The sequence below is a fragment of the Rattus norvegicus genome, chromosome 9 (genome assembly GCF_021556685.1).
Source record: "Rattus norvegicus strain SHRSP/BbbUtx chromosome 9, alternate assembly SHRSP_T2T, whole genome shotgun sequence".
In the NCBI taxonomy this organism is placed as follows: domain Eukaryota; kingdom Metazoa; phylum Chordata; class Mammalia; order Rodentia; family Muridae; genus Rattus; species Rattus norvegicus.
This window is the reverse complement of record NC_141542.1, coordinates 81026989-81041178: the sequence shown is the minus strand read 5'-3', so window position 1 is coordinate 81041178 and position 14190 is coordinate 81026989. Positions and strand designations below refer to the sequence as shown.

Genomic DNA, 14190 nt, shown 5'->3' with positions numbered 1-14190 from the left:
GGACTGCAACAAAAGTAGGATTTGAACTCACAACATTTGGCCCTAGAGCATTTAACCATTTGGCTATTTGACATTCATGATAACTGGCTACCATGGGAGGTAAATGTGGCCATGATATGTTGGGTTAATAGGACAAATGGTGCTGGGAAATCTAGTTAGGAGGTATGATGTTTAATCTTGGTTGTCAATTTGCCCACATCTGTAGCCAACTAAAACCCAAGCAGCTGGGCACACCTGAGGGAAATTCTCTTTATTGAATTATTTGAGTCAGAAAGACCCACCCTAAGTCTGAGCCTCACTTCCTGGTGTCAGTCCACATAAAGGTCATGGAAGAAGGAAGCTTTGGGATTTTGCCTGCTTGCCCTCATGTTCACCGGCAAACTCAGCTATCCCAGTGCAGAGGCATTTCTCTGCTGCTATTAGATCCTGCTTCAGGATTCCAACATAGACTGAAGACCAATGCTCTCTGGAATTCCCTAGGGTTCCAGAACAAGACTGGGGCTGCTGACACTACAGTTTCACGGACGGAACAACCTCCAGATTCTTGCAGATTCTTGGCCTTTTGGTCAGGAAATAGATTACTTGGACCACAGGCTGAAAGCTATATTCTCTCTCTCTCTCTCTCTCTCTCTCTCTCTCTCTCTCTCTCTCTCTCTCTCTCTTTCACACACACACACACACACACACACACACACACACACACGCACACACACACTCAGTCTATTCGTTCTGTTCTTAAAAAGAACCTGTCTAATACAGGCTGATGCTAATGATTTGAAGCATCCTACAAGCCATCCTGTCTCCCTGTCACTTGACTTCATCCATCCCCTTGGACCTCAGGCTCCATAATCTTAACCTCCTTTATTGTGTACCTCTCCATTCCTCTACATTGCCTAGCTAGAAGATCTTTGTAAGAGAAGATCTTTGTAAAATTTAATCACTCCTCTTTGAGCCCTTCTTGTAAAGTTCCTGCTCTTGGGTTACAAAGTCCATTATGGCTCCTTTTCCTTTTCAGTCCCACGTCTGGATGCCTGTGTCCTTACACTCCACTGTTTTAACTTCCTGGCTGCATGTTGGAATCACCTGATGCCCAAGTTCTACCTGTGATGTTAGAATCTTGGGGGCAGGAGCCAGCAGAGGAGGTTTTGAAAACACCACCAGCAAAAATAACAAACACCCTTTCTAGCAAATTCTGATGAATGAAGGGTCAAGGTTGAGAGCTATTTCTTCACAGATAAGACTGGGCAGAGCATGTAGACTCTGTGGAAGGACCTGCTTCCTGCTTTCCGTCTCTAACTGGGCCTCTCTGCCAGGCACTACTGTCCCCACATCCCCTTTCACCTGGTTGACCCCTGTGTGGTCTTCCAAATGTGTCTATTACGGTCTACCTAGTGTTTAGAAAGATTCTCATAGTGGACCCTCAGTGAATCTTTATTGAATGATTGGCTATATTTGAGTTAGATGACTGAATAATGGTTATCCTGCATCCAAAGGATGTCTACATTCAGATCTCCATGATGGTGGTGCCTATCAAAGCTAAGAGCTGTGTTCAAATTAAGAGTCTAGATCTGGGGGGATTATATCTTTGGTTGTCAAGTAGGCCCAAAGTAATCACAGAGGTCCTTATAAGAAGGAGGCAACAGCACTGGACTAAGGAGGCAAGAAGTAGAGGTCAGAGAAATAATGCTGTGTTCCTGACTTTGAAACTATAAAAGCCAGGAGTCAAATTTCTGGAAAATGGACAAGCTATACCAATTGTTCTCTACAATCTCTGAGGAGAGAAAGTTCCTCCCAACACTTTAGACTTCAGACAAGTGAAATTATTCCTCTGCCCACCTACAGAAGTTTAAGATATATCTGTGAGAGAAATGTTAATTGCCTTAAATGACTAAGTTTGTGTTAATTTGTTATAGCAGCAACAGGAAACTTGTATAGATGACAATCTATTTCTTCTCCCAAAGATCATGTTCTGACTTTTATCTAGTTGACATTACTTTCTTTATCTCAGTTTCCCCATGTGTAATGTGGGCTATTATGAGGTTTAAGTGACTCAATGAATTAACATAGCCTTTTATGAAGCAAATACCCAATAAACTAGTCTTATTACTCCACTGCAGCCTTCTAAGTGATACCATTATATTTGCTGAATGAGATTAAGATGTAGATATAATTCCGAATGGCCCACTTTAGCATTTCCTTTTCACCTGCAGACTTGATCCCAGAGAGAAGGGATCCACCAACACGTCCTAAGATCTCAGCAACCATTCCTTCTAGCAGCTACTTCACTGGTTCTATCCCAGAGGAGGGTGTGCTTCCTGTACTTCTCCTTGACTGCCAGCTCTTCTGTGTCTGGCTCTGTTGACAGGCAGCTCCAGCTCCAGCAAGCAAGAGTCCCTCCGCTGCCTTGGGAAGGATGATCGAAAGGTGAGTGCGTGCTTCGAAGCTGGCTGACTCAAGAGTGGTTACTACATTTCCGGAAGGATGACATGGCTGTGGTGACCTCTCTTGATGACTGTACAGCCATGACACTTCCCCAAACCTCAGCTTAGCTTCCTTTGACTAGACCCAGCTCAGTGTTGACTTTAAAAGATGAGATACTTGCTATCATTGTTGATGCTCAAACTGGTGCTCTGAGCTCCTGACATTGCTCCCAGAGATGTGGTATTGCCTCCCTTTAACTTTGCCCGTATCAAGTTGGAGATGATAGGCAATCTTAACTTATGATATATGTACCCAGATTGAAATATTATAAGTCAGTGGTTCTGAAAGAGTGTACTGGGCCCCCCTGGGAGTCCTTCAGGTCATTTGCAGACAAAATAGGCCAAGACATTGTTTACCTTTTACTCTTATGGTAAAATGCATGGTAGATTTTCCCAGAGCTTCCCTAGCCTGTAGAGACTGCATCAGAATACGCACAGAAGCAAATATAACATCCAGTTGTCGTCTCTTAAGTCAGATGTTGAAATTTGCAGCTATGTAAAGCAAGTCACTTGAATCATTTATATTGGAAAAAAATGAACTACATTTAAAGACATGTTAACATATAACGGGATTATTGCTGTCTTGCAGGAGTTTAGAAACGTTTTAAATATTTGTTTTGATTTCCAGTATGGTAAGTATCACCAGCTATGGCAAGCACAGAGACAAATGCTCCTTGAGGCACTTGGGAGTATGTAAGAGTATCAGAAGCTCTCTAAACACTGGAAAGTAACGGTCACAGGTCTTACTTGCTCCTCATTGTTGATGTTCAAACTGATGGTCTGAGCTCTTAGGGAGAACGCCAAGACCTCAGAACACAATTACAAGAATGGAAGGGCACAGTGGCTATAGCTGTTTGCAGTAGATGACGTAAAGGCTGGCTCTATAACCTAGTCTTCACTTTGCATACTAGGTGCCCAGTCTGTTTAATGAAAGCCTGGGACACTCCAATGGTACCTGCCATCTCTTTTCTACTTAGAGACAAATGTTTGCCTAGTTGATAACTACATCTCAGAATGCTAGGATGACAGAATGACCTAGGCATCTTCATTTAGAGAAGCTTAATAAACTCCGATCTCTTTCTTTATCATGTCAGTAGCCCTTGGAGCATGGAGAGGGAAGAGTGAGCATGAGTTTTAGGATGAAGCACTTGAAGAAAAGTGCCCTGGCCATTTATTAATAATACTATAAGATTTGTTTGTAGGGGGTTACCACTTTTTTAAAAAATGTCAATTTAGTACCAGGCACTTTGGAAATACTTAGATATTGAAGATAAAGAGGAATGACCTTTCCCCCACTGAGGTTGCTCAGTCTGTACAACAGAAGATATTAGATTGGAAAAGAGTATGAAGAGAGCATGAAGAGACAAACCCACACTGGCTTGATGCTCAAGACAACATGGGCAGGAGTTCTTCCCCAAAACTAGTCAATATCAAAACAAGGTAGTAGAAAAGATGCCCAAAAGCCAGTCTTGGAGAACTTTATGTGCCATGAGGAGGTAGCCTCCCAGCTGGACTGCCTCCAATGGGCAATGCAGAATGCTTGAAAGGACAAGAGGACTGGGGATAGGAAGGACTGGTTGTCTTCTGTCACACTTCTCTTTGTTACTGCCCTGTAGATTCATCCCTAATCAGTCCTGTATGGTAGCTGGGGACGAGAAGGAGAGGAAACAGGAAAGACGCCTAATCGTGGCAGCAGAGTGGGAGGGGCAGCTTGGGTGGGTATGTGCGTGGGTGGGGGCAACTGGCTGGTAGAATTATTTGTATTTAAGAGATGTATGCAATTTACATATCTGTGAGCAGAGACTCCACAGAACATGAATTCCCCATGCTCTGCAGCATTCATCAGTCCTGAACTCCATCTTCCAGTTATTTATGCGTTTGTAGATTTGAGTAAATGCCAAGCAAGCTTTCTTTTTTTGTTGTAAGTTTGGCTTTTCATTTAATAAGTTTATTTTAAAATATTTTTCCCCAGTGACTGAGTTAAATATGAAACTCTTCACAATCAAAGGTGAGAGGTGTTGACGGTTAGCGGTAAACAAAACACTTGTTCCACTAAGCCACCAACTAGCACAGTTTAATTACAGGACAATTAAGCAAGAAGAGTGCTGCTTTCTTGGATGTTTGAACATGAGCGTAGCTGCAGCAGATGGCAGTTTGACACATCAGTGTTGCAAGGCAGTTCACTTAAGTTAAACTCTCCAAGAAGTGCTAAAAATATTAAGCTCGACTTACATACTTCTGCTCTGACTGAAAGATTAACTCTGTTGCTGTGCTAACCAGGACACTCCCAGCGTCTGAAAGAACAAGTTGATTCCTTTAGCATTTTTCAGAACTGCTATTTCAATTATGCTCCTTAGAAGTTGCATAAATAAATATGTAAATAAAAATATCCAATAAGAGAAAAATGTTGCACAAAGACTTCTTCATATCATAGCCATGAGTTAGAGTGAAGAAGATTTTGACTTAGCCAGGAGTGGTGTCATATGTCCATAATGTCAGTATTTGGGAGGTTGTGGGTGTGGAGTGGGTGTGGGGTGGCGAGTTTGAGGCTGGCTTGGGCTCTGTAGAGTGTCTTAAAATTTCTCTTCCAACTCTAAGAACACACTACATAATGTCTCAAACACAACACAGTCTGAAAGATTCTAGATGTCACAGTAGAATTTAATTTTGGAGTAGGAAATGCTAACTAAAATTAACTAGAAAAAGTCAAGTGGAAGATTATTCAAAAGCTTCTTATTAGATGATCTTTGAGAAGAAAATAACAAGAGGAGAAAACATGATCAGTGATTTCATTTTTGAAAAAGATGGGAACTTGCAGGGAAAACATGTAGCAAATCTTGTTTAATTTCCAAGTAATTTCTCAAAATAATCCAACCTATAAATATTATGCAATGTTCTGTTGGTTATGCTTATTTCTTTCAGTGCCCCCCCACCAACCCCCCTTTCATTTTTCTACCTACAGTCATTTACAAAGACTTTGAAGGGTGTTCTTCAAAGTCAGTAATGGGAAAGAAAGGGCAAGCCTAGATTGAGTCATGGAAGAGAGATGTGGCTTCTTGGGCTTCAACAGGGAAGGCAGGTGATTTCCTCATGTGGGCTTCCCAGAGTTTCTACTCAGTCTGGGGAAGCTGGCAAGGACTGGCCTCCTTCCTACTCCTCCACAGCTTGTCCTATGCCCCAGGAGAGAAGTGGATGGAGCCAAGGCCTTTGAAGTGCATCGTTAGGCTATTTATTTGAGATCACTCTGATTTTTACTTAAACATAAGCATTCTTAGTCATTAACTTTGTTCTTAGGATTACTTTAGCCAAATCTCAGAGGTTCTGGTAAGTTGTATTTTTTGTTTTCATGCGATTCTAGGATTTTTTTTAAAGCTTTCTTCCAGATTTCTTAATTGAACCATTGTCAAACAACAAAGCGTTATTTCATCTCCAAATATTCAGGCAACGTCTGTGGTTTCTCTACCTATTGATATCTAGTATTAGATCACTGTGATCTGATAAGAGAGAAGAAATAATTTTGATTCTTTTGTGTTAGTTAATACTTGCTTTGTGACATAGAATGTGATCTGTTTTACAGAATATTCTATAGATCTCTCCAGCCTTATTTTTGAAACCTTGACTGAATATGAGAGGTTTGTCACCAATTATGCCAGCTTGAGGTTCTTTCATTTGTTTATCTGTTTCACTCTTGATTTGGAACATTTCTGCTATCATTTTATTGAATAGAGTCCCTGTCTTTATTTTTAAATCTCAGCATTTTCCTCCATCCTGTGGATTTTTAGGTTGGTCTCCTGATGGTATTCCACAGTTCTTGGGTATTGTAGTCATGTTTGTCTATTATTTCTTTATCGATATTTGAAGGTAGTATTTCCTTGAGCTTGTCTGCAAGCCCTTATTTTCTTTCTTCAGTTTGGTTGAGTCCATTGGTCAGGTTTTTCACTTAAAAAATGACATCAAGTTTTCGATTGCCAATATTTATGTTTTTGTTTCTCAAAAGTCCCATTTTCTTACTGAACTCTTCCTGCATTGATCACATTTCCATTCATGTTGCTGATGCCCTAACCCACTTTGCTGGTGACCTTGGTCTTCAGGTCTTGTGTTAATTCATCTTGTCTGCATCTTCTTTGAGGTCACTGATCATTTTAATTAATAGACTTTTGAAATCTTCACCTGGCATTTCGCCTATTTTAGCATCTTTGAATTTGGTCAGGTTGAAGAGTTTATGTGTAGGAATAATGTTATCATGCACTGTGTAATTCAAATCTGATTTCTGGTTCCCCTATATCTGGTTGCAATCCTTATTCAGAGAATCTCCTGTCTCTATCTGGTGTAAACACCAGTTACCCAATTGTTCCCTGATGTATCCATAAATAGAATTCAACAGCCAATGACTGAGTAGGGGAGAGAATAGGGCAGGACTTCCTGCCAGTCAGTAGAGGGGATGAGAGAGGGAGGAAGTCGGGATTAGCCACAGGGAGGGAGTTCAGGAAAGAGAATGAGAAAAGCGTTTAAGCAGAGAAAGCCATAAAATGCAAGTATTTTTGGACTTTTAGCTGGGAGATAGCCAGACTAGCATGGATGTTGTTGTGCCTTTAAAGCTCGTTAAATCAATGTATTAGTCTAGTCGGAATTTTTTAGGAGCTAGCTGGGTAAGAGGAAATTGGCGACTTATATTAAAAAGCTACTAACAGTTAGGATATTCTGGTGAAATCATACTACTTTCTTTCTTGTATTCCTGGTTGTGATGGTTTGTATAGGCTTGGCCCAGGGAATGGCACTATTAGGAGATGTGGTCTTGTTGGAATAAGTATGTCACTGTGGCTGTGGGCTTTAAGACACTCGTCCTAGCTGCCTGGAAGCCAGTCTTCTCCTAGCAGCCTTCAGATGAAGATGTAGAACTCAGCTCCTCCTGCACCAAGACTGCCTGGATGCTGCCATGCTCCCGCCTTGTTGATAATGGACTGAAACTCTGAACCTGTAAGTCAGTCTCAATTAAATGTTGTCCTTATAAGAGTTGCCTTGGTCATGGTGTCTCTTCATAGCAGTAAAACCCTAACTAAGACACTGGTCCTCACTAACACAATCTGTATAATTGTTAATTTGATTATCACTTCTGGTCTTATATTTAGGGATTTGTTATTGATCAGCCTTAGGGGCTCAAATCTCAGTTCCACATAGTGACAAGGAAAAAACTAATTGTAGCCACGTCAAACCACACCAGATACAGAAACACACTAAAATGATTAAAGCACTAATAACTACAAGTCATAACGTAGAAACAATAAGGCAGAGTGTGCCAAGAAGTTACAAATTAAAGTAAATATGGAAAAATTTATGTGGATGAGATAAAGGAAGGGAATGTGGGGAGGGAAAAACAGAAGACCACTGAGGACAATGGAGGGCCAGTGAGGGTTGGTGAGGGATAGTGATGTTCAGTAAATGGGGAAAAGGATGGAGAATGTTGTAGAAGGGAAGAGGGCAAGGAATTTGGGGAGGTGGTTTTTCTAGTAATGAGAAAGTGTGAAAGCAGACTTAGATAAATATAGGTAGGGGAACAAAGATTAGAGACGAGCTTTTAAAGAGTCAAGCGTGATAAGGTCAAAACAGAAACTTAGCATCCAGTCCCAGGAACTCACCTGCTTCTTGCTTACCTGCAGACTTAAGCTGACCCATAGTGCTGACAGTATGTTCAGGCTTCTGAATCAAATTTCAGCCTTCTTCAGGGGGTGAACGAGTAGAAGAGACTGCCAGGAAAGGGAACAGACTTGTCTTCAAGGTGAATGTTGTCCCGATAAATCTGTGATCACCAGTCAATAGTACCATGAGTCCAGAACTTTAGTTGGTTGTGTTGCCCATGTAAGGAAAAATACTTTGTACATTGAGAACAGAACTTGCTTCTCTGTCTGCAATGTGCCTGAAGGTTTTGTGCCGTATAGAGGTGACTGGCTAGAAGTCAATTACTTCAAGTCTCGGTGGACTTCAAAACTCCATATATGGTCAGCAAAGCCCACAAGAGTCAAGCATCTGCATGAGGTCTATACTACGTCCCTGGAGGAAAGACATAGAATGATAAGAATACTCCATCTACTTCACCTTGGATGCACTGTAGCTTCCTCCTGGATATAAACCTAAAATGTGTGATTTGGTGTATGTGACCATAGTGGAAAGTGTTCAGCTTTTCTCTTTTTGGAGACCAATCTCTATGACCCCAGTGAAAAGATCCTATTGTGGATGAGGGTGACATTCAACTTCTGGTCCTCTCTCCCTCCACCTATCCAGTGCTAAGATTATAAAATGGTGGAGATAGAACTCAGGGCCTCATACATGCCAGGCGAATGCTACATCAGTGGACAACCCCCTCAGCTCACATTGTTTTTGTATGTGCAAGAAAATGTTTTAATAAAAAAAATAAGTGAAAAATAATAAAGAGTCAAGCATAGCAAAGGGAGCAGACAAGGAAATGGACAGACTCTAACAAGGCAGAGGAACACTACTTAAAACAGAGTAGAAAGAAAACAGCAAAGCTTGGAGAAGAAGAAGGAAAGAGGAGTAGGAAAGAAGAAAGCAAAAGATGGCTTAGTAACAGAAAAATGTATTAAAGAAAAATTTAAAAAGACATAATTTAAAAAGTAGCATAATACAAGAGCACCGATAAAAATACAATAATAATGATAAACAAATCAGAGACCACCAATCAAATGCACATAGGAGCAGGGTCATCAGACACCTTGGCTCTTGTCTTTTCTAGGCTTCTTGCTGGTATTGATCTTGTATTTGAGTGAGTGAGTGTCAGAAGTCTACCATAGCTGTCTTCGCGTTATCAGATCTCCTCTAGGCACCACCGGCCTCTGCTGGTCACTCAGCTTCCTAGTCTGGGGACTGGGAAAGTGCTGTCAGCCACATTCCCTCCAGCTCTTCACCCTGGAGGCTTGTTTTGACTGTGTCGGGAATGTGAGACATGGCAATGAGAGCCCCACATGTGGGAACCTGTCTTATCATTTAAAAGTCTCCTTAGTACTCCTCATCCTGCCAGAGGACACCCAGCCATGTGTCAAGTAGGCTGTGGGAGCTTCAGTGTTCTTGACTTGTACGGCAGAGGGTAGCAGAGGTTCTCTCAGTTGATGAGGTCACTCCTGGACACCAATGAATGGCAGGGCTATCACCTTCTTGGTTTTGTCCTAAGGGCAAGCCTGCCCCCTGTTTTACCTTTTAGTAGCTGGTGTGTGTGTGTGTGTGTGTGTGTGTGTGTGTGTGTGTGTGTGTATGAACAAGAAACAACTTAGTGTCATTTGAGAAGAGGAAACCTCAATTGAGAAAATGCCTCCACCCTGATGTCATGTCAGGGCTGTGCCCTTCTTGACCTGGGTATAACTGCTTTTCCTTTCTCCACGAATGCCTCCCTGGGCCTTCTGTCCCCCAGGTGTTATGGCTGGTGAATCTCAGGCTCCTGACCTGAGGGTGTTTGAAGATTTTTGACTCTCAGGGGAGCTTGGTTTTAAACAATAATTTTCTCTCAGTAGGTTCCTGGTCGCTGTCCTCTGAATCACAGAGTGACAGAGTGGATTTCTCTCCACTGCTGACTGCTTTGCCAGAAAAACCAGTGCCAAAATCTACAGACTTGTGAGGACAATGGGCTCATCCTAAGGGCAAGCCTGCCCCCTGTCTTACCTTTCAGGAGCTGGGGTGTGTGTGTGTGTGTGTGTGTGTGTGTGTGTGTGTGTGTGTGCGCGTGTGAACAAGAAATAACTTAGTGTCATTTGAGAAGAGGGAACCTCTATTGAGAGAATACCTTCACGCTGATGTCATGTTGGCAAGTCTGTGAGGGCATCTTGATGAGTGATTGGTGTGCGAAGGCCCGGCCACACATGTACACAAGGGCACATGCGGATCACCCGTGGGCAGGTGAGCCTGAATTATATAAGAACACAGGCTGAACAAGTCATGAATAGCAGCCAGTAAGCAGCATTCCTCTATGGGTTTTGCTTCAGTTCCTGACTCCAGTCCTCAGCGATGGACTATGAAGTATAAGCTGGAATAAACCTTTTCCTCCTCCAACTCATTTTTGCTCATGGTGTTTAAATGGCAGTAGAGGGAAAACTGAGTCATGCTCCCTCCACCAGGCTGTTTCCCTTCTTTTCCTCACCCATCCTTCTCTCCATACCTTCCATGTATCTTTTGTTTTCTTTGTGATTTTCCAGAGCTCCTCTCTTTGGAGCATTTTCCCCCATGTTTCAACTCTCTCCTTCACCAGCGCACACAGACAGCTTCCAGGTTAACCCTGAAACCCAGTTGCACAAAGATTCTGCCACAGTTATGGAAGTCCAGCGTAGGCACTCCCTGGCTGAGAGAGGTCCACAGGTCAGTGGGGTGTGCATAGGTTCCTGTCAGACTCCCCACTTACAGCTTACAGCTTTGTCCTTCACCAACTGTGTAGCAAGGGTACATGTTCTGCCTGACTAGTAAGTTTGGTAGAATGCTACATACAGGGGCTGATGCGATGATCATTTGAGTGACTGAAAAGTGTGTAGGACGAGTTTAACACACAGGAAATACTGTAGACGTTACCTACTGTAACAGAATACTTTCCAGTAGTTGAGAAGTGCAGGCTAGCTTTCTACACTCATGCTCTCAAGAATGCATCCATTTTCACTGTCTTCTCTCTCTGCCACCCTTCTTTAAAAACGTCTTTTGCCTGTGTCTGCCTTGACCTCTTTCTCTGCTCCAGAGATGATCCCACAGGGGACCATCACAGCCCAGATGTCTTTGGTGGCTGGGAGAAAGCCCTATAGCTGAATACCGTTAAGCACTGGGAAGGGCTTCTTAGCTGGGTGCCTATCAGAGTGATGGTAATTTCAGCTGTCACTATGTCTCCCCATGGACTCTCCTTGGGACTCTTGACTCTGCCCTGTAGTGATTTGAAATGGATTTTATTAAGCTCTCATTATTCGTCCCCCGCCTTGGTATCTGAACCGCATGAGAGTCAGTGCCTGCCTGGTGATCTGCTCAGGCCTTTTCACATGCCCAGCTCCCTCTCTCTCTCGTGCACGAAATCCAAAGTGAGGTCCAGGGTTCAGAGGCCCAGCACAGCTTGTGAATTAATGGAGTGGTGGGCTACCTTTGTGTCCGTTTCTTAAATGTTTTCCTCAAGCAGAATTATAAATAGGCTGTTTTCTGACCCATGGGTCAAAAAGTGAATAATCAGGCAAATGATTTTGATTCTAACATCTATTATGAACATAACACATTAATAATGAATGTCAAGAATTCGGTTCAGAGGTGGTAAAGGCAAAGGCACCTTGTGTCTCTCTTTGTCCACTTACCGTCTTGTTCAACGCCTTTTTTCTATCTGGAGTGGCAATAGGACTTTTCAAAGTCTTCCTGGATGGTGATGGTGGGATTGCTCAGTGGGTAAAGACATCAGGTTACTAAGAACCCACTTGATGGAGGGAGAAAACCGACTCCTGCAAGTGATCTTAGACCTTCACATGTGCTGTGGCACATGTACATATGTGTACACACACACACACACACACACACACACACAATGTAAAAAAAATGAAAAGAAAGCTGCAAACAGAAAGGAGATATCCACACCCATAAACAAACCTAAGAGTGTCCGTAACAGCCTGCCTTTGACTGAACGGAGGGGTGTAAGGAGGCGAGTGTCAGCTTTTGGGTCTCAATTACATTCCTGCTTCTGTTCTACTTTAACAAGACTGGGAAGTTGAGTGTCCACATCTCTCGAGAATGTTTTCTGCTCTGAATCCCTGGGGAGTGGTGTGCTGCAGACGTCGTTTCATTTTATCCCAGCAAACTGTCTCATCCCCTCCTCTTCCTGAGGACAGAGATCTGTAAATGGGAACAAACCAGCTCTTCACTCTTCCCTGATGGGTCTCCGCCTTTCACAGAGTTCAGATGAGAAGGTTTTAAGAGGAACCGACCTCCTTGGATAGCAGTAGCTGCTATGAGGACTCTGACATTTTTGTAAAGTGCCAAATCGCCATATGGATTAAACCTACCGTCTCTTCCCGCTGTGGGTTGGCTCATAAAGGACCAGCCGCTGAGCCGCCCTCAGCCAGGCGCCAAGAGGCAGAATTCCCCCACGATGAGGGCAGTTTGGGAGCTTAAGTGAGACATGGCTCCTTGGAAAGCCAGGCCAGTTTCTTGTGATGGAGGCTGGAGGAGAATGGCACTGGACTTGATGAAAAGAACAAGGAGATGAGGTCACTGCTACTGCTCCACCTACTGGCTTAGCAGACTTGAGACATCCACATTTTCCGTTTCCTTGGGACCCTACCACTCACCACTGCAGGCAGACCAGACGACAGCATGAGGAGATTCCATTGGCTTTTGGCACCTGAGATGTCCAAATTGACATCCCCATTGAGGGGTCTTCATGATACTCATGAACTCAGGCTATCCTGGGTGTTCGTTTAAAGTTCCTCAGTCTCACATGCTCCTCACATGTACTGATTTGAACACATTACCAGTTACCAGTAATGTGTTGGTGTCACATTAAGGAAAGGGATTAAGAAACACTTCCCTTTGGCACAGTTTAATCAAGAGTGAGCCTGGACTTGAATTCTCTATTTCTCTGACCCCTGTCTTCCAAAGGATGTAAGGCTGTAAGGATGATGGGAGACATACTGCTGTTCGGGAGGTCGCTGATGAACGCCCGGGCTGTGCTCAACTTTAAACTGAAAAAGAAGGACAAGCAAGACTTTGGGGAGGAATTGAGGGAACCCAGCACAGGAAACAACAGCCGGGAATTCTTAGTGAGCCTAAGGAACTTCCGGGTCTTCATCGCGCTGTGGAATGGATTCATGATTCTCTGCACGATCGAACTGTTCAGCTCTTGAGCCCCGCATGGAACCCAGAGCTTGCCTGCGGGACATCCACGGCTTCGTTTCTGTTTCTGTTGACTTCAAGAATGCTTCTCACCGGAAGACCAAGGAGCTGCCCTGAAGGCTTGAGCTCATTTAGGTAGAGAACGTCCATCACCCAGCCACCCGACCCCTCCTTCGCCCTAGTTCCGCCTGTACTTTGCAGTTTCGGGAAGTCCTGTAAGACACAGTGACACAGTTGGGCTTTGTTAGGACAAAGACACACCTAGATCTTCTCCATGTGGCCATTCCGTCTTTGCCCAGCTTCTCCAGAAACCTGACACGGACTATTTCTTGGTTGACTTGCTCCTGATTGTTTTGATTTGATTTGTTTCTTCCCGATTACCATATGAGTCTGAATTCGACTCCTAAACACTGCCTTTTGAGTCTGTCTGTCCTTATTTGTGTCTGTGAGTCCCTCACAATGGGCTTTGCTTCCGGGCATCACATGGGGGAAGGAATGCGGGATACTTTACAGAAATCTTGAACTCTAACTGACCCTGCACTGACCCGGATAACAAACAAACCAGTGCCACCAAGCCACATCCATATGTTACAGCATCCAGCATTTATGGTGACTAATCATTTTTATAAGACCACTTTCAGCCCTTTTGCTGTTCCTAGCATTTATTACCATAACATACAGACGGATGTGCATTATTTGCCGGGTCAGGGGCACGGCAGAGCACACGATTTCAGATGCAGTTATGCATTAGTTTAACTTGGAAAAGTTAATTACATGGCAAACCCAGGGCAGGTCAGGTTGATTGCTATATTCTCATTTTAAAGGCAGGTTAAACAACACAGGATGAGTACACAGTAGGATG

The 14190-nt window shown here is 43.3% G+C and overlaps 1 pseudogene; it reads left to right on the top strand.

Moving 5' to 3' along the window:
• The first annotated feature begins 13111 nt into the window (after positions 1-13111).
• Positions 13112-13428, top strand: LOC103690545 (small integral membrane protein 7-like; annotated as a pseudogene).
• Positions 13429-14190: the final 762 nt, after the last annotated feature.